This window comes from Ranitomeya imitator, chromosome 5, assembly GCF_032444005.1.
Source record: "Ranitomeya imitator isolate aRanImi1 chromosome 5, aRanImi1.pri, whole genome shotgun sequence".
In the NCBI taxonomy this organism is placed as follows: domain Eukaryota; kingdom Metazoa; phylum Chordata; class Amphibia; order Anura; family Dendrobatidae; genus Ranitomeya; species Ranitomeya imitator.
The window spans coordinates 492189527-492213043 of record NC_091286.1 but is presented as its reverse complement, the minus strand read 5'-3'; positions in this window follow the sequence as shown (position 1 = coordinate 492213043).

Below are 23517 nucleotides of genomic sequence, written 5' to 3'. Positions count from 1 at the left end.
CAGGTTTGTTTTTTTTCACTGTGCCCACCATGGTGATTTTCCTCCTGAGAAGTTCTTGTCCAAGGTCATAGCTGGTAAAAAAATTGTCAAAAGTAATGTTGTGACCCTGCAGTCCAGTAGTCATATCGAGGACTACACATTTTCCTTGTTTTTTTTCAGGGATGCTGCTTGCAGACTTGCCTGTGTAAATCTGTAGATTCCATGCATAGTTAGTTTTTGCATCACAGGGTGCTCAGATTTTTATGCCGTATTTGCCTGGCTTACTTGGTATGTATTGCCGGAAGGGGCATTTTCCGCGGAAAGGGAGAAAACGTTTGTCTACTGTCACGTCTGGCCCTGGGTTGAACATCAGTGGAAGGAGCTGCACCCATTTCTCCCAAACATGCCTGATGGGAGCAAGTTTGTCAGATTTTGTTCTGGTGTCTCTGTTGTCAAATCTGAGGACTTTTGATATCATTTGAAACTTTTGAAGTGACATTGTTGCCTGGAAAATATTCCTGCCTGTCGATGCATCCCAGAGACTATCGGTGGCCTCATTGCAGGATTTGTACACTCCAGCAAGGAGAAGAACACCAATGTAGGCATCCAGGACATCATCATGAAGGTCATTCCACATGTTGCCATGGACTTTTTTTCCTTCAAGGTTTGTCATAGCAATAATTGACAATGGCATAAACAGATCAAAACATGTCTTGATGTCACTTACTCTTGTCACAGCAAACCTTGTGATCCCAGGGGTCATTTTTATGACATTTGCAGCATCGGCCCTGCCATATACATCTGGAGGTACTGAGCTCCAATTGATCTTGCCACTTTTGGATTTGAATCTTTCAGTGGGAGCAGCTTCAGCAGCAGTGACATCCTCATCAGACTGATCAGAACTGTCTGTGTCTTCCGGTTGATACTCCATATCATCTTCCTCCTCAGAAACCTGTTCATCTGTATCAGTTTGCTGCTGTGTGTCTTCTGATTCATTATCATCTAAGATAAAATCCAGAATTTGGCTTACATCAAATCTTCTCCTCATTGTTGCATGTGTAAACTGGAGATGTATACTCTGCAAAGTACCAACTCTAAGCTGATTTGGCCATACATGCCTGGACATGTCCCTAACTCAAGTTGTTGGAGGTAGAGCTGGCTGTGGGCTGTTGTCTGTTTTTTGTTTATGAGTTTTGTTTATGAGTTTTGTTGTCTGTTTTTTGTTTATGAGTTTTGTTTATGAGTTTTGTTTGTGTTTGAGTTCAGTTTTGGGACATATTATTGTTTTTTTACTCTTATATTAGACCTGGGTCGAAATTGACCCCAACAACACAAATGTTATAATTTTAATAAGAGCATTTTACAATTTAGTAAAATAGTTTTATTTTATTGTATTTTGTTTAACAATAAGTTCCTGAAAAAGTCAAAAAGTCTTGATGCAATAAACAAATGTATGTAGAATTTGTATGCATTTAAAACCTAAAATGGGTTGGTCACGACCCTAACACTAGAGGAAGGTTAAGCCAATGAAGACAGCACTAGGCTGTTGAGTGCAGTGTCTGGCTGCAGCTATCAAATGCACTCTAATCATGATGTCACCACTGCAGCCAGTCAACAAAGAGAAGAAAGATTGGACTTGCAGAGAGTGATATAGTTGAGTTTGCATTTACACTGCGGGAGCCTATGGTGGATAGCAAATGTAACCTTTTTAGCTAGAGTATATAATATACATACTTTTATCATCTATACTTACACTTTTATATTTAATTGGATATTTGATATATTTTTTTCAGTTGTGTGGACGTTACAATATGTCATAAAGTTTTAATCAATGAGGGTACTTTCTTCAGGCCCTCACTACCTTAAAACTGAAAATCTAATTCACAAATGTCCCATAGGCAGTCATTTTGCAAAAGATATTCTCAAGACAAACCAATGTGCAAAGAACTACAACACAGCTCTATTTAAAAGAGCAGGGCATTGTTATTCCCAGCACAGTGGGTGGCCAGCAGCATGACTTTGCAGGAAAAATCTATGAAAGAGCAGCAGCTCTTATCTAATGGTATGGCCCTTTCATTCTGAGGATTGAAAGGGGGTTCCAAAGGTTGGACCCCTACAGCTCAATAAGTTACTACAGATCTTTGCTATATTACATATCATCTTATAGCAGTAAAACCTTTATAGGTAAGAAAATAGGAAATGTCACATATTGCTGTGCTTGCTGATTCCTCAATACTTCTAAGAAATACTTGTTGATGGATTTTCCAGCAGCCCACCATGCAGAATCAGAATTTTCCTCAAATGAGTGATGTATGCTCATTCGCAGCAAAATTTGTCAGAGAATACTGTATTTTTTGGACTATAAGATGAATCGGACCATAAGACGCACCCCAAATTTTCAGAAGGAAAATAGGGGGAAAAAAATGTGTCAAATGGGGGTCTGTCTTACAGTCCGAATTCAGCTTACCATGGAAGGGTGATCAGCACAGGTGGAGGAGTTGTCACAGGGGAGCATGGTCACGGGGTTGTTCTGTGGTCCAGACTGGTGTGGTGGCCTCTGGTGAATCCCATCCCAGGCTGGTGCAAAGGTGGTTCTCTGGGGTCCAGGGTTAATCCGCCTTTATTTTGTGACAGGTTCAGCGGTGGTGCTCTGTGCTGCGGCGGGGCTCCGTCGGCATTCTGTGAAAGTCCAGAGGCTCCTGCAGATCCATTGCTGCAATGCGATGGCTTCTGGGAAAATGGCCGCAGGGGCGGTGCATACCCAGATTGAGATCTCAGCAACTTGATCGTCCTGAGATCTCGTCTCCCGGAGGCAACCACATCACAGCAATGGATCTGCGTGGGTCTCCGGGCTTTCAGAAAATTTCGGCGTAGTCCTCCCGCACCACTGCCGCACCACAGAGCACGACTGCTGCACCATAGAGCATGACCGCCATACCAGTATGGGAAGGGAGGCTGCATCACCCTGCAGCATTGGACTGGGACTACCGCCACAGTGTTTTGTAAGTATATTACGGCTATAAGACACACTCCCATTTTCCCAAAACAATTTTTGCGAAAAAAGTGCATCTTATCGTCCGAAAAATAAGGTAAGTGCAGATTGTCAGAGTTCAACAATTTTCATATAAAAGACACAATTTGGCTACAATGAATATTTTCCATCAATCAGGTAAACTGTATAACACATCCTTGGCTAGACCATGTATTTTGTTTTAGTTTCATGCAGTTAGTAATCCAGTATATTTTGAACAGCAGATTTACATTACATTTACATTTCCTGAAATGTATTAAAAGTATCTTCCAAATCACATTATTTTAGTGTTCTTTTTTTTAGCTAAATACGAAGTCTTTAAAAAAAAACCTGTTCAATATAAAAGCGTTTTTGCTTCTAATTAGCTAAACCTCATTAAACTTAATAAATAGCATAACTTCATAAGTGAAAAAGTATTTTTATTTTATTCTATTTTTATTGAGATGCTTCTGATATTAGGTGACAGTCTTTCCATATGTAAATAACTCAGTCAAAGTTTCTGAGATGAAAAGGTTTGAATACTTAAAAGTATGGCATCTGAATGCTAACACTCATTTATGAGGTGTAATGAAAAAAATGTTCCTTGTTGGTGCATTATCCTGTGTAAACAAGACTCAGATTGCCAAGAACCATGGCAGCCTATGTTCACTGAGCTGATTTAGTATAGATCGCTCAGAGCGCATTGTTTACTTTGGTCTGCCTGTTTAAAAAGGCTATTAAAGGGAACCTGTCACCAGGTTTTTCCCATATAAAGTAGGACCAGAACCTTTAAATCCTTTTTTACCACATTCTAGAATGCTGTAAATATGTCCCCAATGTGCTCTGTATAACAGAAAAAACAGCTTTTATTATACTTACCTATAGCATTGTCTTGCACAATAGGCATCGCTGGTCTTGGTCTGGCACCTTCTCTCTTCTTACGATCACCATCCTCCAAATCGGTTCTTGTGGATGATACATCATAAATCATCCTCAGAGTGTCCTCCATTGAGCTCCTGCACTGGCGTACTTTTCTCTGCCCTGATGAGGGCAGAGCAAAGTACTATAATGCACATGCATGATTGATAACTAGTGTTGAGCATTCCGATACCGCAAGTATCGGGTATCGGCCGATACTTGCGGTATCGGAATTCCGATACCGAGATCCGATACTTTTGTGGTATCGGGTATCGGTATCGGATACATAGAGATGTGTAAAATAAAGAATTAAAATAAAAAATATTGATATATTTACCTCTCCGGCGGCCCCTGGACTCAGCGCGGGTAACCGGCAGGCTTCGTTGTTCAAAATCAGCGCTTTTAGGACCTGAGAATCACGTCCCGGCTTCTGATTGGTCGCGGGCCGCCCATGTGACCGCCACGCGACCAATCACAAGCCGCGACGTCACCGCAAGCTATTAACGCGCTCATTTTTAAAAATGAGCGCGTTAATGACTTTCAAAGACGTAGCGGCTTGTGATTGGTCGCGTGGCCGCGACCAATCACAAGCCGCGACGTCACCGCAAGCTATTAACGCGCTCATTTTTAAAAATGAGCGCGTTAATGGCTTTCAAAGACGTAGCGGCTTGTGATTGGTCGCGGCCACGCGACCAATCACAAGCCGCTACGTCTTTGAAAGTCATTACCGCGCTCATTTTTAAAAAATGAGCGCGTTAAGGACCTGCGAATGACGTCACGGCTTGTGATTGGTCGCGTGGCGGTCACATGGGCGGCCCGCGACCAATCAGAAGCCGGGACGTGATTCTCAGGTCCTAAAAGCGCTGATTTTGAACAAAGAAGCCTGCCGGTTACCCGCGCTGAGTTCAGGGGCCGCCGGAGAGGTAAATATATCAATATTTTTTATTTTAATTCTTTATTTTACACATCCCTATGGATCCCAGGGCCTGAAGGAGAGTTTCCTCTCCTTCAGACCCTGGGAACCATGAGAATACCTTCCGATACTTGATGTCCCATTGACTTGTATTGGTATCGGATATCGGTATCGGCGATATCCGATATTTTTCGGGTATCGGCCGATACTATCCGATACCGATACTTTCAAGTATCGGACGGTATCGCTCAACACTATTGATAACATCAGAGACAGTTTTGGTTGACAACCCCCAGAGCTCTTCCTCCTAACTGCTCAGCCCTCCTCCTCCAAAACCAACTTCTCCAACATTACAGAAGATCAACTCTCCACTCTACTCTTAAAATCACATTACAACACCTGTGCACTTGACTCTATTTCATCCCACTTTATCCCAAACCTCACCACAGTCTTCATTCCATCCCTAACTCATCTCTTCAACCTATCATTAACAACTGGTGTTTTCCCCACAAGTTTTAAACATGCCTCAATCACACCTATCCCCAAACAACGCTCTCTTGACCTATCCTCTGTATCTAGCTATCGCATCATGTCACTTTTCCGCTATGCCTCAAAATTACAGGATCAACACGTCCATCTTGAACTGTCCTCACACCTCTCTTCTTGCTCCCTTTTCGACCGCTTGCAATCTGGCTTAAGGCTGCATCACTCTTCTGAAACTGCCCTAACTAAAGTCACCAATGACCTATTAACCACTAAAGCCAAGTGACAGAGAGAATCTGGAATTCCTTGCCAGAAGAGGTGGTGATGGCTAACTCAGTCAAGGGGTTCAAGAGAGGCCTGGATGTCTACCTGGAGTGTAACAATATTGTATCTTACAGATTACAGTTATTAGGGTATTTTGAAGGACATAGATCTGGGAATTTATTCTGATGGAATATAGGCTGAACTGGATAGACAAATGTATTTTTTTGGCCTTGCTAACTATGTTACTGTGTTACTATGTTATTACTCTTTCCTACTTCTCCTGTCCTCTGCCTTTGACACAGTGGACCATTCCCTATTACTACAGACCCTCTCTTCTCTTGGCATCACTGACTTGGCCCTATCTTAGATCTCGTCATAGCTAACAGACCGGACATTCAGCATCTCCTACTCATACACCACCTCCTCACCTCGCCCCCTATATGTCGGAGTCCTGCAAGGTTCAGTACTAGGGCCCTTGCTGTTTTCCATTTACACCTTCAGCCTGGGACAGCTCATGGAATCACATGGCTTTCAGTATCACCTCTATGCTGATGACACACAGATCTACAGCTCTGGACCAGATATCACCCCCCGACGGACCAGATATCACCCCCCGACTAACCAGAATCCCACAACTTCTGTCTGCTATTTCATCCTTCTTCTCCGCTAGATTTCTAAAACTTAATATGGACAAAATATTTCATCATCTTTACCCCATCTCACTCAACCCCTCCAACGGATCTATCTATTAAAGTTAATGGCTGCTCACTCTCCCCAGCCCCACAAGCTTGATGCCTTTTGGGTAATCCTTGATCTCTTCTTCTAACCACATATCCATGTCCTTTCCACTTCCTGACGACTTCAACTCAAAAATATTTCCCGGATCCATACATTTCTCAGCCAAGAATATGCAGAAACCCTAGTTTATGCCCTCATCATCTCCCGCCTTGATTACTGCAACCTCCTGCTCTGTGGCCTCCTGTTATGATGCGGTGGTCTAGGAGCAACATGGAATGAGCTCTTAAGGAAGTGGTAACTGTACTGACTGCAGTCCCTAAACTCAACACAACACTAGAAGTAGCCGTGGAATGCTCCTAACTCTCCCTAGGCATCTTGTCACAGCCTAAGAGCTAACTACCCCTAAAGACAGAAGCAGGAAAACTATCTTGCCTCAGAGAGAATCCCCAAAGGATAGATTAGCCCCCACAAATAATGACTGTGAGTGGAGAGGAAAAAGACATACACAGAATGAAACCAGGATGAGCACAGGAGGCCAGTCTAGCTTGATAGATAGGACAGGATGGAATACTGTGCGGTCAGTATTAAACACTACTAAAATCCACACAGAGTTTACAAAAAAAATCTCCACACCTGACTAAAGGTGTGGAGGGTAAATCTGCTTCCCAGAGCTTCCAGCAAGACAGAATTAATTCATACTGATAATGCTGGACAAACATAGAAAGCACAGAATGGATAAGTCCACAATCTATGGACAGAAAAGAGCAAACAAAAACTTAGCTTAGCTGAACTGGTCAGGATAACAGGGAACTCCAAAGAGATGTGAATCCAACCAGGAACCATTTACAAGTGGCACTGGCTGAAGGAACAGCCAGGCCTAAATAGGCGACCAGAGGAGACGATAAGTGAAGGCAGCTAATGACAGCTAACTCCAAGGAGCAGCCATACCACTTGAAACCACAAGAGGGAGCCCAAGAGCAGAACTCACAAAAGTGCCACTTACAACCACCGGAGGGAGCCCAAGAGCAGAATTCACAACAGCCTCCCCTCTAACATTCTTGCACCCCTTCAATCTATTCTAAACTCTGCTGTCTGACTAATCCACCTGTCCCCTCATTATTTCCTGGCCTCTCCCCTCTGTCAATCCCTGCACTAGCTCCCCATTACCCAAAGACACCAGTTCAAAACCCTAATCATGGCATACAAAGCCATCCACAAACTGGGTCCTCCATATATCTGTGACCTCGTCTCTCAGTACTTACTGTACCTGCATGCAACCTCCAATCCTCACAAGATTTCCTTCTCTACTCCACTCTTATCTCCTCTTCCCACAATCGCATACAAAAATTCTCCCATGCATCACCCCTACTCTGGAACTCTCTACCACAACATATCAGACTCTCGCTTACCATGGTAACCTTCAAAAAGAACCTGAAGACCTAGCTCTTCCGACAAGCCTACAACCTGCAGTAACCACTGATCCACCAAACCACTGCACAACCAGCTCTGCCCTACCCTATTGTATCCTCACCCATCCCTTGTAGATTGTGAGCCCTCACGGGCAGGGTCCTCTCTCCTCTTGTAGCAGTCGTGACATGTATTGTTTAAGATTACTGTACTTGTTTTTATTATGTATACCCCTCCTCACACGTAAAGCGCCATGGAATAAATGACGCTATCATAAAAAATAATAATAGTAATGCATGGAGAACGGACAAAGAGAGCAAGACCGTGCACACTACATTACTTTGACCTGCCCTCGGCAGGGCAAAGAGAAGTATGCCTGCACAGGAGCATGATGGAAGATGTGTGTACCATCTATGCTGGCATCACTGCATGGCTTCCCACCTTCCCTCTTACTTACCACTCTAAGCCATGCTGTGAGTTTTGTCCTCTGCCAGCTCCATGGTCTGGGCCTCATGTCCTTGCTTGCTGTATACTTCCTGGCTGTATTCTTAGGGCGGTGGCCCCGGCATTTTCTGTTTCTTATAGAGACTGTGTGCACTTTCCTAAGGTTTCCCCTGCCAATTGCCGAGAGGCATCAGGTACTTAAGGCATTCCCACCCCTAGGGGATGCCTGAGAAACAAACTCTGTCAGTCTGTCTTTGGCTACCAAGTTACCTGGTCCTGTCCTGCTATTTCTCTTTTCTCTGCCACCCAGAGTGGCTACTTACCCTGTCCTGCACCTGTATCCTGTGTCTCTTGTTTCTGCCTTCCCAGGGTTATGCATACCCTGGTCTGAATCTTTGTTCCTGTACCTGACCCTGTGTGAACTGAGTCCTATACCTGTGTCTCTTTGTATCCCTTTCTGCTTTCTGCAGACTTTCCTATCCTGCTGTGTGCTACCTTGTGTTCACTCCTGCTCTTTCCTCCACATCCTGTGGCTCTGCCCTTTGCTCCACATTCTGCGGCTCTGCCCTTTGCTCCATATCCTGCAGCTCTGCCCTTTGCTCTGCCTCCTGTGGCTCTGCCCTTTGCTCCACCTCCTGCGGCTCTGCCCTTTGTTCTGCCTCCTATGGCTCTGCTCTTTGCTCTGCCTCCTGCGGCTCTACTCTTTGCTCCGCCTACTGTGGCTCTGCTCTTTGCTCCACCTCCTGCGGCTCTGTTCTTTGCTCCACCTCCTGTGGTTCTGATCTGCTCCAACTCTTGCAGTTCTACTCTGCATCCCGCGGTCCTGTCCCTCCAGTCTGTACTAGTTCCTACCTGTTCCCTTATCCTACTTATTCCTGCCTGTGTTCCTGTGTCTCTTGAAGCAGTTCCTGTCCCTCCAGTCTGAACTAGTTCATAACAGTTCCTGCCCCTCCAGCGTGAACAGACTCTTATCTGTTCCCTACTCGTACATGCCTGTGTTTTTGCCCTACCCATTACCATTCTGATTCCTTCAGTGTGTTCCATGCTCACCTGCCTGCCAGAGTGCCCGTCTACCTGCCAGAGTGCCCGTTGTGCCCGCCTGCCAGCCAAAGTGCCAGCCATGCCCACCTACCTGCCAAAGTGACAGACGTGCCAGCCTGCCTGCCAGAGTGCCAGCCGTGTCTGCCTTCCTGCCTAGAGGTCCAGCCATGCCCGCTTGGCTTCCAGAGTACCAGCTGTGCCCACCAGAGTACCAGTCGAACCTGTCTGCACATGCCTGCACTTGTTATTAGTATTTAGTCCCTCAGTGGGATCAGCTGCCGCAGCCAGACACTACCCTGAAGTGCTACCTGGCAACTACCTGCTGCACAAGCCTGACCTCACCATCAGAGGCTCCAGTGAACACCAAGGTAGCTGCTTAGTCACGCCCCTTCCAGGGTAGTCTGGTTCATGGCACAGTGGGGCCACAATCCCTCCCTTATGTCACTCAACGCGCGAGCGTAACAGTGTGTCATCCACATGAAGCAAGAGGGAGGACGGTGATGGCAAGAAATGAAGAGGCGCCGAATCAAGACTAGAGATGCCTATTGGACTGTAATAAGAGCAGTTTTGCAACAGTAGTTAATTAACCCCTTTCTGATATTGGATGTACTATTCCGTCCATATGGGGTGGGCCCTAATTCCCAAGGACGGAATAGTACGTCCAGCGCGATCGGCCGCGCTCACAGGGGGAGCGCAGCTGATAGCAGCCGGGTGTCAGCTGACTATCGCAGCTGACATCCGGAACTATGTGCCAGGAGCTGTCATGGACCGCTCCCGACACATTAACCCCCGGCACACCACGATCAAACATGATCGCAGTGTTCCGGGGGCATAGGGAAGCATCGCGCAGGGAGGGGGCTCCCTGCGGGCTTCCCTGAGACGATCGGTACAAGGCGATGTGCTCACCTTGTACCGAGTGTCTTCTCCCTGCAGGCCCCGGATCCAAAATGGCCACGGGGCAACTTCCGGGTCCTGCAGGGAGTACTTCAGGGTCCAGAGCAGACTCTGGTAACCAAGCAGCAGGGCACGCCAGATTGCTGATCTGACACAGTGCTCTGCAAAGTGTCAGATCAGCGATCTGTCACTATACAGTGATGTCCTCCCCTGGGACAAAGTAAAAAAGTTTAAAAATTTTTTTTTAGATGTGTAAAAAACAAAATCCTAAAAAAAGAATATATATATATATATTGTTGACATAAATACATTCCTTTATCTAAATTAAAAAAACAATAAAAGTGCACATATTTAGTATCCCACGTCCGTAACGACCCGACCTATAAAACTGTCCCACTAGTTAACCCCTTCAGTGAACACCGTAAAAAAAAAAAAAAACGAGGCAAAAAACGCTATATTATCATACCGCCGAACATAAACTGGAATAACACGCGATCAAAAGGACGGATATAAATAACCATGGTACCGCTGAAAACGTCATCTTGTCCCGCAAAAACTAGCCACCATACAGCATCATCAGCGAAAAAATAAAAAAGTTACAGTCCTCAGAATAAAGGGATGCAAAAATAATTATTTTTTCTATAAAATAGTTTTTTATCGTATAAAAAGCGCCAAAACATAAAAAATGAAATAAATGAGGTATCGCTGTAAACGTACTGACTCGAAGAATAAAGCTGCTTTATCCATTTTACCAAACGCGGAACGGTATAAACGCCCCCCCCCCTCAAAAAAAAAAAAGAAATTCATGAATAGCTGGTTTTTGGTCAATCTGCCTCACAAAAATCGGAATAAAAAGCGATCAAAAAATGTCACGTGCCCAAAAATGTTACCAATAAAAAAGTCAAAAAGTCTTGATGCAATATGTAGAATTTGTTTGCATTTAAAACCTAAAATGGGTTGGTCACGACCCTAACACTAGAGGAAGGTTAAGCAAATGTAGACAGCACTAGGCTGTTGAGTGCAGTGTCTGGCTACAGCTATCAAATGCACTCTAATCATGTCACCACTGCAGCCAGTCAACAAAGAGGAGAAAGATTGGACTTGCAGAGAGTGATATAGTTGAGTTTGCATTTACACTGCGGGAGCCTATGGTGGATAGCAAATGTAACCTTTTTAGCTAGAGTATATAATATACAAACTTTTATCATCTATACTTACACTTTTATATTTATTTGGATTAGGGTTGAGCGACCTTGACCTTTTTAGAGTCGAGCCGTGTTTCGCGAAACCCGACTATCTTAGAAGTCGAGTCGAGTGGAATCGGCCGATTATCGCGAAAAGTCGGGTATCGCCCGAAACACGAAACCCAATGCAAGTCAATGGGGGAGCATAGTCGGCAGTGAGTGGAGGCCAGGAAAACACCTACACTGCCCATTTTAATGGCAAAAACATCCATTATTGAGAAGCTTGTCAATCGTAATTTACCTTATAATAATTGGAAGGCATTTGAAATTGGGGGTCATTTGGCTAAACTTGTGGGGGGTAGGGCTGGTTCAAGTAATTAGTGGGCCCAGTAAATCTGGACCACGTCATGGCAGTGGAGCAGGGAGAGGTAAGTATTTAAACTTTGCAAGTGCTGTGATCCTGAACAAGCAGGGGGGGTCCACTCGTTGGCATTGGCACTGGCACAGGGCCCCTCAAAGTACAGCGGTGTGTTTGCACGGCGGGGGCGCCTCCCACCGGCAGCAACACTTTTGCGTACTATGAGAGGCCCTGTGCCAGTGACGTCGCCAACTAGTATTCCTCCCCCCTCCTGATGAAGGAACCTGCACTTTCATCTGCACCTTCCTCTTTGTCCCCGTGTAAGGTGGTATGGTATGCGGGAAGAGGAACCTGACTTTCAGCAGGGTCACAATCTTGCTGTGTAGTGTGCACGGGGAATTTTGCGTTATGGGTCAATGTACCAGCAGACTCATCTATCACTGGCTGGGCAATGGGCAGGATGAGGAGGAAACACAGATATAGGCCCAAAGAATAAAGTGGGCTAAATCCAGTTCAAAATTGGTAACACAGGACTAACCAGGGGGCATTGCAGTGGAGGACAACTGGAATGAGAGGCTGACACAGAGAGTAGGCCCAAATCAGTAAGTAGTCGACATGCAGTTCAAAATTGGCAACCGTAGTAAACAGGCGGCCCAGCTTTGTTCAGTTGAGGAGAACAGCAAGGAGTGGCAGACACCGATAGTAGGCCCCAACCCAACTAGTAGGCCAAATGCAGTCTAACATTAACAACTACTTAACGAGAGCCTGAAAAAGGAATTTCAGGACAGGAAACCAGGAGAACAGCAAGGAGCGGCAGACACTGTTAGTAGGCCCCAAACCAACTAGTACGCCAAATGCATTTGTTCCATTTAACTACAATTTAATGAGAGCCTGAAGATAGAAGTTCAGGAAAGGCAACCTGGAGAACACCTTGGAGTGGAACACACCATCTCTCTACACCCCATACCCAATTTGTAGGCCTAATGCAGCGTAGTTTCCAACAACTACTAAACGAGAGCATGAAGATTGAAGCAATGGAGAGGAAACCTGGGGAACACCTTGGGGAGGCAGACACCGTTAGTAGGCCCTACCAAAGTTGTACACCCAATGCAGTTTTAAAATTCCTAGAGGCTGAAAACAAGACTATTGACGCTCAGCTTTTTTCAAAGGAACACAGCTGAATTGAGTGGCGCAGACAGACACAGGTAGTAGGACTCAAACCAAAAATGTGGCTCACTGCAGCAGAAAAAAGTTACAGGGGTACACAAGCTGCAGTGCTCTGGGCAGTGGAGGACAATTTCAATAGTGAACCGCAGACAGACTTTGTACGCCTACTATTAAAAAAAGGATGCTCTATGCAATTATAAATAGGTTCCAGGGGTACACGGGCAGCAGTGGTGTGGTCAGTGGAGGCCTAGTGGAAGGAGTGACCGCAGACAGGCATCGAAGGCCTAAAATAATAACACATGGCTGTAGGCAATTTTAAATTGGTTCCAGGGGTACACGGGCAGCAGTGGTGTGGTCAGTGGAGGCCTAGTGGAAGGAGTGACCGCAGACAGGCATCGAAGGCCTAAAATAAAAAAAATTGGGCTGGCTGTAGGCAATTTTAAATTGGTTCCAGGGGTACACGGGCAGCAGTGGTGTGGTCAGTGGAGGCCTAGTGGAAGGAGTGACCGCAGACAGGCATCGAAGGCCTAAAATAAAAAAATTGGGCTGGCTGTAGGCAATTTTAAATTGGTTCCAGGGGTACACGGGCAGCAGTGGTGTGGTCAGTGGAGGCCTAGTGGAAGGAGTGACCGCAGACAGGCATCGAAGGCCTAAAATAAAAAAATTGGGCTGGCTGTAGGCAATTTTAAATTGGTTCCAGGGGTACACGGGCAGCAGTGGTGTGGTCAGTGGAGGCCTAGTGGAAGGAGTGACCGCAGACAGGCATCGAAGGCCTAAAATAATAACACATGGCTGTAGGCAATTTTAATTTGGTTCCAGGGGTACACGGGCAGCAGTGGTGTGGTCAGTGGAGGCATAGTGGAAGGAGTGACCGCAGACAGGCTTCGAAGGCCTAACATAACAAAAATGTCAATACAATGGTATTGTCAGTGGCAGGCATTGAAGGATGTCAGCGCATACACTAAACATTGGTGGAGCTGTGAGATAATTTTGCAAGTGGTAGAGCACTGTTTGAGCTGGGGGGGGAACTGTCTAGTGGCCGGCGGTACAGGCCCAGGGCCCCTCATATTACAACGGTGTGTCTGACGTTGGGTGCGCACCACCACCGCCAGAGACACTTTATTGTACTAGGAGGGACCCAGTGGCAATGCCGTCGACCAAAAGCGGGCACACCCACCTCTTCAGACAAACAGCACTCTCACGGGTGCTGTCGCCAAGTGTCGATACCACGGCCCCGTGTGGGGAGTTTGGCCATTTGGTGAGGTGTAAACATGTCGTATGCTGGACAATCAGGTGCAGAAAATTACGAGATTGGAAAAGGCATTCAGAATAGTCCACAGGCAAGACCTTTTCATAGGAAAGCTAGGTGTCAGCCGGGCAAGGTGGGGCAAAAGATTTCGAAATCCAGTTGTGGTTCATTTTAATGAAGGTTAGATCATCTACATTTTGGGTAGCCAGACGAGTCCTTTTTTCTGTTAGTATTGAACCTGCAGCACTGAATACTCTTTCTGATAGGACACTAGCTGCCGGGCAAGCAAGCTCCTGCAATGCATATTCTGCCAATTCTGGCCAGGTGTCTAATTTTGATGCCCAGTAATCAAATGGGAATGACGGTTGAGGGAGAACATCGATAAGGGATGAAAAATAGTTTGTAACCATACTGGACAAATGTTGTCTCCTGTCACTTTGAATTGATGCTGCAGTACCTGTCTTGTCTGCAGTCATAGCAAAATCACTCCACAACCTGGTCAGAAAACCCCTCTGGCCAACGCCACTTCTGATTTCTGCCCCTCTAACTCCTCTGGTCTGCTGGCCCCTGCAGCTCGTGTGAGAACGTTCACGGGCGCTGTGTGCAGGGAATGCCAGAAGCAAACGGTCAACAAGAGTTGATTGTTTGGTTGCTAATATTAAATCCAAGTTCTCATGTGGCATTATATTTTGCAATTTGCCTTTATAGCGAGGATCAAGGAGGCAGGCCAACCAGTAATCGTCATCGTTCATCATTTTAGTTATGTGTGTGTCCCTTTTGAGGATACGTAAGGCATAATCCGCCATGTGGGCCAAAGTTCCAGTTCTCAAATCTGCGGTTGTGCTTGGTTGAGGGGCAGTTTCAGGCAAATCCACGTCACTTGTGTCCCTCCAAAAACCAGAACCCGGCCTTGCCGCGCCACCAATTTCCAGTGGACCCGGAAAAGCTTCCTCATTAATAAAAATATAATCATCCCCATCATCCTCCTCCTCCTCTTCGCCCGCTAACTCGTCCTGTACACTGCCCTGGCCAGACAATGGCTGACTGTCATCAAGGCTTTCCTCTTCCTCAGCTGCAGACGCCTGATCCTTTATGTGCGTCAAACTTTGCATCAGCAGACGCATTTAGGGGGATGCTCATGCTTATTATGGCGTTGTCTGCACTAACCAGCCATGTGCATTCCTCAAAACACTGAAGGACTTGACACATGTCTTGAATCTTCGACCACTGCACACCTGACAACTCCATGTCTGCCATCCTACTGCCTGCCCGTGTATGTGTATCCTCCCACAAAAACATAACAGCCCGCCTCTGTTCGCACAGTCTCTGAAGCATGTGCAGTGTTGAGTTCCACCTTGTTGCAACGTCTATGATTAGGCGATGCTGGGGAAGGTTCAAAGAACGCTGATAGGTCTGCATACGGCTGGAGTGTACGGGCGAACGGCGGATATGTGAGCAAAGTCCACGCACTTTGAGGAGCAGGTCGGATAACCCCGGATAACTTTTCAGGAAGCACTGCACCATCAGGTTTAAGGTGTGAGCCAGGCAAGGAATGTGTTTCAGTTGGGAAAGGGAGATGGCAGCCATGAAATTCCTTCCGTTATCACTCACTACCTTGCCTGCCTCAAGATCTACAGTGCCCAGCCACGACTGCGTTTCTTTCTGCAAGAACTCGGACAGAACTTCCGCGGTGTGTCTGTTGTCGCCCAAACACTTCATAGCCAATACAGCCTGCTGACGTTTGCCAGTAGCTGCCCCATAATGGGAGACCTTGTGTGCAACAGTGGCAGCTGCGGATGGAGTGGTTGTGCGACTGCGGTCTGTGGACGAGCTCTCGCTTCTGCAGGAGGACGAAGAGGAGGAGGGGGTGCGAACGGCTACAGCCAACTGTTTCCTAGACCGTGGGCTAGGCAGAACTGTCCCAAACTTGCTGTCCCCTGTGGACCCTGCATCCACAACTTTCACCCAGTGTGCCGTGATGGACACGTAACGTCCCTGGCCATGCCTACTGGTCCATGCATCTGTTGTCAGGTGCACCTTTGTGCTCACAGATTGCCTGAGTGCATGGACGATGCGCTCTTTAACATGCTGGTGGAGGGCTGGGATGGCTTTTCTGGAAAAAAAGTGTCGACTGGGTAGCTCGTAGCGTGGTACAGCGTAGTCCATCAGGGCTTTGAAAGCTTCGCTTTCAACTAACCGGTAGGGCATCATCTCTAACGAGATTAGTCTAGCTATGTGGGCGTTCAAACCCTGTGTACGCGGATGCGAGGCTAAGTACTTCCTTTTTCTAACCATAGTCTCATGTAGGGTGAGCTGAACTGGAGAGCTGGAGATCGTGGAACTAGCGGGGGTGCCGGTGGACATGGCAGACTGAGAGACGGTGGGAGATGGTATTGTTGCTGCCGGTGCCCTAGATGCAGTGTTTCCTACTACGAAACTGGTGATTCCCAGACCCTGACTGCTTTGGCCTGGCAAAGAAACCTGCACAGATACTGCAGGTGGTGCGGAAAATGGTGGCCCTACACTGCCGGAAGGGATGTTGCGTTGCTGACTAGCTTCATTGGCCGAGGGTGCTACAACCTTAAGGGACGTTTGGTAGTTAGTCCAGGCTTGCAAATGCATGGTGGTTAAATGTCTATGCATGCAACTTGTATTGAGACTTTTCAGATTCTGTCCTCTGCTTAAGGTAGTTGAACATTTTTGACAGATGACTTTGCGCTGATGAATTGGATGTTGTTTAAAAAAATGCCAGACTGCACTCTTTCTAGCATCGGATACCTTTTCAGGCATTGCAGACTGAGCTTTAACCGGATGGCCACGCTGTCCTCAAACAGGTTTTGGCTTTGCCACGCGTTTTGGGCAAGATACAGGCCCGGCAGATGGAACCTGTTGCGATGTTGATGCCTGCTGCGGCCCCTCCTCCTCCGCTTCAGAACTGCTGCCGCCTGCACCCTGTTCCCCCAATGGCTGCCAATCGGGGTCAAGAACTGGGTCATCTATTACCTCTTCTTGTAGCTCGTGTGCAACTTCGTCTGTGTCACCGTGTCGGTCGGTGGTATAGCGTTCGTGATGGGGCAACATAGTCTCATCAGGGTCTGATTCTTGATCATTACCCTGCGAGGGCAATGTTGTGGTCTGAGTCAAAGGACCAGCATAGTAGTCTGGCTGTGGCTGTGCATCAGTGCACTCCATGTCAGATTCAACTTGTAATGGGCATGGACTGTTAACTGCTTCACTTTCTAAGCCAGGGACGGTATGTGTAAAGAGCTCCATGGAGTAACCCGTTGTGTCGCCTGCTGCATTCTTCTCTGTTGTTGTTTTTGCTGAAGAGGACAAGGAAGCGACTTGTCCCTGACCGTGAACATCCACTAACGACGCGCTGCTTTGACATTTACTAGTTTCACGAGAGGAGGCAAAAGAGCTAGAGGCTGAGTCAGCAAGATAAGCCAAAACTTGCTCTTGCTGCTCCGGCTTTAAAAGCGGTTTTCCTACTCCCAGAAAAGGGAGCGTTCGAGGCCTTGTGTAGCCAGACGACGAACCTGGCTCCACAGCTCCAGACTTAGGTGCAATATTTTTTTCCCACGACCAGCTGATGCTCCACCACTACCATTACCCTCATTACCAGCTGACAATGAACGCCCCCGGCCACGACCTCTTCCACCAGACTTCCTCATTGTTTTAAAAACGTAAACAAACTAACGGTATTTGTTGCTGTCACACAACTTACACGGTGAGCTATAACTTCAGTATGATTTAGCTACCCCTTTACAGGTGAGTGAGACCACAACGAAAATCAGGCACAATGTTACACACTCTGTTGTTGGTGGCAACAAATGAGAGAGATGCCACACACGCAGGACTGTCACTGAAGCACAAATGTAAATATTAATCTCCCACTGATTTGATTTTTTTTTTTTTTCAGGGAGACTTTAGGAAAAAAAAATAATAGAATAAAATGATTTTTTCAGGAAGAATTTAGAAACCAAATAAAATAAAATGATTTTTTCAGGGAGAATTTAGAAAACAAATAAAACAAAAAAAGGCTTTCTATGGCCCACTGAGTGAGAGATGACGCACACAGGAGTCAGGAGTGGCACACAAGCCCAGAGGCCAATATTTATCTCCCACTGATTGATGTAGTGATTTTTTCAGGTAGATTTTGGAACCCAAATCAAGCAAAAAAAATAATAGGCTTTCTATGGCCCACAATTGGAGAGAGAGAGAGAGATGGCACACCCAGGAGTCAAGACTGGCACACAAGCAGAAAGGGCAATATTAATCTCCCACTGATTTGTTTTTTTTTTTTTTTTCAGGGAGACTTTAGGAAAAAAAAATAATAGAATAAAATGATTTTTTCAGGAAGAATTTAGAAACCAAATAAAATAAAATGATTTTTTCAGGGAGAATTTAGAAAACAAATAAAACAAAAAACGGCTTTCTATGGCCCACTGAGTGAGAGATGACGCACACAGGAGTCAGGAGTGGCACACAAGCCCAGAGGCCAATATTGTTCTCCCAATGATTGATGTAGTGATTTTTTCAGGTAGATTTTGGAACCCAAATCAAGCTAAAAAAATAATAGGCTTTCTATGGCCCACAATTGGAGAGAGAGAGAGAGATGGCACACCCAGGAGTCAAGACTGGCACACAAGCAGAAAGGGCAATATTAATCTCCCACTGATTTGATTTTTTTTTTTTTTCAGGGAGACTTTAGGAAAAAAAAATAATAGAATAAAATGATTTTTTCAGGAAGAATTTAGAAACCAAATAAAATAAAATGATTTTTTCAGGGAGAATTTAGAAAACAAATAAAAGAAAAAATAGGCTTTCTATGGCCCACGGAGTGAGAGATGACGCACACAGGAGTCAGGAGTGGCACACAAGCCCAGAGGCCAATATTGTTCTCCCAATGATTGATGTAGTGATTTTTTCAGGTAGATTTCCGAACCCAAATCAAGCTAAAAAAATAATAGGCTTTCTATGGCCCACAATTGGAGAGAGAGAGAGAGATGGCACACCCAGGAGTCAAGACTGGCACACAAGCAGAAAGGGCAATATTAATCTCCCACTGATTTGATTTTTTTTTTTCCAGGGAGACTTTATAAAAAAAAAATAATAAAAAAAAAAAAGATTTTTTCAGGAAGAATTTAGAAACCAAATAAAATAAAAATGATTTTTTCAGGGAGAATTTATAAAACAAATAAAACAAAAAATAGGCTTTCTATGGCCCACTGAGTGAGAGATGATGCACACAGGAGTCAGGAGTGGCACACAAGCCCAGAGGCCAATATTTATCTCCCACTGATTGATTTATTGATTTTTTCAGGTAGAATTTAGAACCCAAATCAACCAAAAACATAAATAGGCTTTCTATGGCCCACTATTTGTGAGAGAGATGGCACGCTCAGGACTGGCACTGTTGTGAATTCTGTGGCTGAATTCACTATTGTGGTCACAAGTGGTATTGCAGTCTCTGGGCTTCCTCCCTCAGGTGTTTTGGTGAGCTCGTTGGCTGCCTTGCTATTTAGCTCCACCTGAGTCTGTCTTCCTTGCTCCTTGTCAATGTTCCAGTGTTGGATCTGAGCTACTGCATCTTTCCTTGGGCCTGCTGCTCTGCTAGATAAGTGCTTCTAGTTTGTTTTCTGTTTTTTTCTGTCCAGCTTGCTATTAACTTTTGCTGGAAGCTCTGAGAAGCAAAGGGGTGCACCGCCGTGCTGTTAGTTCGGCACGGTGGGTCTTTTTGCCCCTTTGCGTGGTTTTCGTTTTAGGGTTTTTTGTAGACTGCATAGTTCTCTTTGCTATCCTCGCTCTGTCTAGAATATCGGGCCTCACTTTGCTGAATCTATTTCATTCCTACGTTTGTCTTTTCATCTTGCTAACAGTCATTATATGTGGGGGGCTGCCTATTCCTTTGGGGTATTTCTCTGAGGTAAGTCAGGCTTGTATTTCTATCTTCAGGCTAGTCAGCTCCTCAGGCAGTGTCGAGTTGCATAGGTAGTGATAGGCGCAATCCACTGCTGCTTATAGTTGTGTGAGGATAGATCAGGTACTGCAGTCTACAGAGATTCCACGTCTCAGAGCTCGTCCTATTGTTTTTGGTTATTGCCAGATCTCTGTATGTGCGCTGATTACTGCACGCTGTGTTGCCTGATTGCCAGCCATAACAGTACAAGGAGCCACACCAATGATTCCCAATAGAGGGAAAAAAGAAATCCTGACAGCATTTTTTTTTCTTAGCTGTGTCTTCAGTCTTTTTTTTCCCCTAGACATTAGAGTGCTTCAGGACACAGCTGTGGACATGGATATTCAGGCTCTGTGCTCCTCAATGGATAATCTCGTTGTAAATGTACAAAAGATTCAAGATACTATTGATCAGAAATCGATGCTAGAACCAAGAATTCCGATTCCTGATTTGTTTTTTGGTGACAGAACTAAATTCCTGAGCTTCAGAAATAATTGTAAGCTATTTTTGGCCTTGAAACCTCATTCTTCTGGTAATCCTATTCAACAGGTTTTGATTATTATTTCTTTTTTGCGCGGCGACCCACAGGACTGGGCGTTTTCTCTTGCACCAGGAGATTCTGCATTGAGTAATGTTGATGCATTTTTCCAGGCGCTGGGATTGCTTTACGATGAGCCTAATTCAGTGGATCAGGCTGAGAAAAATCTGCTGGCTTTATGCCAGGGTCAGGATGATGTAGAAGTATATTGTCAGAAATTTAGGAAGTGGTCAGTACTCACTCTGTGGAATGAATCTGCACTGGCGGCTTTGTTCAGAAAGGGTCTCTCTGAAGCTCTTAAGGATGTAATGGTGGGATTTCCTATGCCTGCTGGTTTGAATGAGTCTATGTCCTTGGCCATTCAGATCGGTCGTCACTTGCGCGAGCGTAAATCTGTGCACCATCTGGCGGTATTGTCTGAGAGTAAACCTGAGCCTATGCAGTGCGACAGGACTATGACTAAAGTAGAACGGCAAGAACACAGACGTCTGAACAGACTGTGTTTCTATTGTGGTGATTCTACTCATGCTATTTCTAATTGTCCTAAACGCACTAGGCGGTTCGATAGCTCTGCCGTTATTGGTACTGTACAGTCCAAATTCCTTTTGTCCATTACCTTAATGTGCTCTTTGTCATCGTATTCTGTCATGGCGTTTGTGGATTCAGGCGCTGCCCTGAATCTGATGGATTTGGATTATGCTAAACGTTGTGGATTTTTCTTGGAGCCTTTGCGGTGTCCTATTCCGTTGAGAGGAATTGATGCTACACCTTTGGCCAAGAATAAGCCTCAGTACTGGGCCCAGCTGACCATGTGCATTGCTCCTGCACATCAGGAGGTTATTCGCTTTCTGGTACTGCATAATTTGCATGATGTGGTCGTGTTGGGGTTGCCATGGCTACAAACCCATAATCCAGTATTGGATTGGAACTCTATGTCGGTAACCAGCTGGGGTTGTCAGGGAGTACATGGTGATGTTCCATTTTTGTCTATTTCGTCATCCATTCCTTCTGACATCCCAGAGTTCTTGTCGGACTTTCAGGATGTATTTGAAGAGTCCAAGTCTGATGCCCTACCTCCGCATAGGAATTGTGATTGTGCTATCGATTTGATTCCTGGTAGTAAATTCCCTAAGGGTCGTTTATTTAATTTGTCCGTACCTGAACACACCGCTATGCGCAGTTATGTGAAGGAGTCCCTGGAGAAGGGACATATTCGCCCATCGTCGTCACCATTGGGAGCAGGGTTCTTTTTTGTAGCCAAGAAGGATGGTTCGCTAAGACCGTGTATTGATTACCGCCTTCTTAATAAGATCACTGTTAAGTTTCAGTATCCCTTGCCATTGATTTCTGACTTGTTTGCTCGGATTAAGGGGGCTAGTTGGTTTACTAAGATTGATCTTCGTGGTGCGTATAATCTGGTGAGAATCAGGCAGGGAGATGAATGGAAAACGGCATTTAATACGCCCGAGGGTCATTTTGAGTATCTGGTGATGCCGTTCGGACTTGCCAATGCTCCATCTGTTTTTCAGTCTTTTATGCATGACATTTTCTGTGAGTATCTGGATAAATTCTTGATTGTTTACTTGGATGACATTTTGATCTTCTCAGATGATTGGGAGTCTCATGTGAAGCAAGTCAGAATGGTTTTCCAGGTACTGCGTGCTAATTCCTTGTTCGTGAAGGGATCAAAGTGTCTCTTCGGTGTGCAGAAAGTTTCATTTTTGGGGTTCATCTTTTCCCCTTCTACTATCGAGATGGATCCGGTTAAGGTTCAGGCCATCCAGGATTGGACTCAGCCGACATCTCTAAAAAGTCTGCAGAAATTCCTGGGCTTTGCTAATTTTTATCGTCGCTTCATCTGTAATTTTTCTAGCATTGCCAGACCATTGACCGATTTGACCAAGAAGGGTGCTGATTTGGTTAATTGGTCTTCTGCTGCCGTGGAAGCTTTTCAGGAGTTGAAGCGTCGTTTTTGCTGTGCCCCTGTGTTGTGTCAACCTGATGTTTCTCTTCCGTTCCAGGTCGAGGTTGATGCTTCTGAGATTGGTGCAGGGGCGGTTTTGTCACAGAGAGGTTCTGGTTGCTCAGTGTTCAAACCATGTGCTTTCTTTTCCAGGAAATTTTCTGCTGCTGAGCGTAATTATGATGTGGGCAACCGAGAGTTGCTGGCCATGAAGTGGGCATTCGAGGAGTGGCGTCATTGGCTTGAGGGTGCTAAGCATCGCGTGGTGGTTTTGACTGATCATAAGAACTTGACTTATCTTGAGTCTGCCAAGCGCTTGAATCCTAGACAGGCCCGTTGGTCGTTATTTTTTGCTCGTTTTGATTTTGTGATTTCATACCTTCCGGGCTCTAAAAATGTGAAGGCGGATGCTCTGTCTAGGAGTTTTGTGCCCGACTCTCCGGGGTTATCTGAGCCGGCGAGTATCCTCAAGGAAGGAGTCATTGTGTCTGCCATCTCCCCTGATTTGCGGAGAGTGTTGCAGAAATTTCAGGCTAATAAACCTGATCGTTGTCCGGCCGAGAAACTGTTCGTCCCTGATAGGTGGACTAGTAAAGTTATCTCTGAACTTCATTGTTCGGTGCTGGCCGGTCATCCAGGAATCTTTGGTACCAGGGAGTTGGTTGCTAGATCCTTCTGGTGGCCATCTCTGTCGCGGGATGTGCGTGCTTTTGTGCAGTCCTGTGGAATTTGTGCTAGGGCTAAGCCCTGCTGTTCACGTGCCAGTGGGTTGCTTTTGCCCTTGCCGGTCCCGAAGAGGCCTTGGACACATATTTCGATGGATTTCATTTCTGACCTTCCCGTTTCTCAAAAAATGTCGGTCATTTGGGTGGTCTGTGATCGCTTTTCTAAAATGGTCCATCTGGTGCCTTTGGTTAAATTGCCTTCCTCCTCTGATTTGGTGCCTTTGTTCTTCCAGCATGTGGTTCGTTTACATGGCATTCCTGAGAATATTGTTTCTGACAG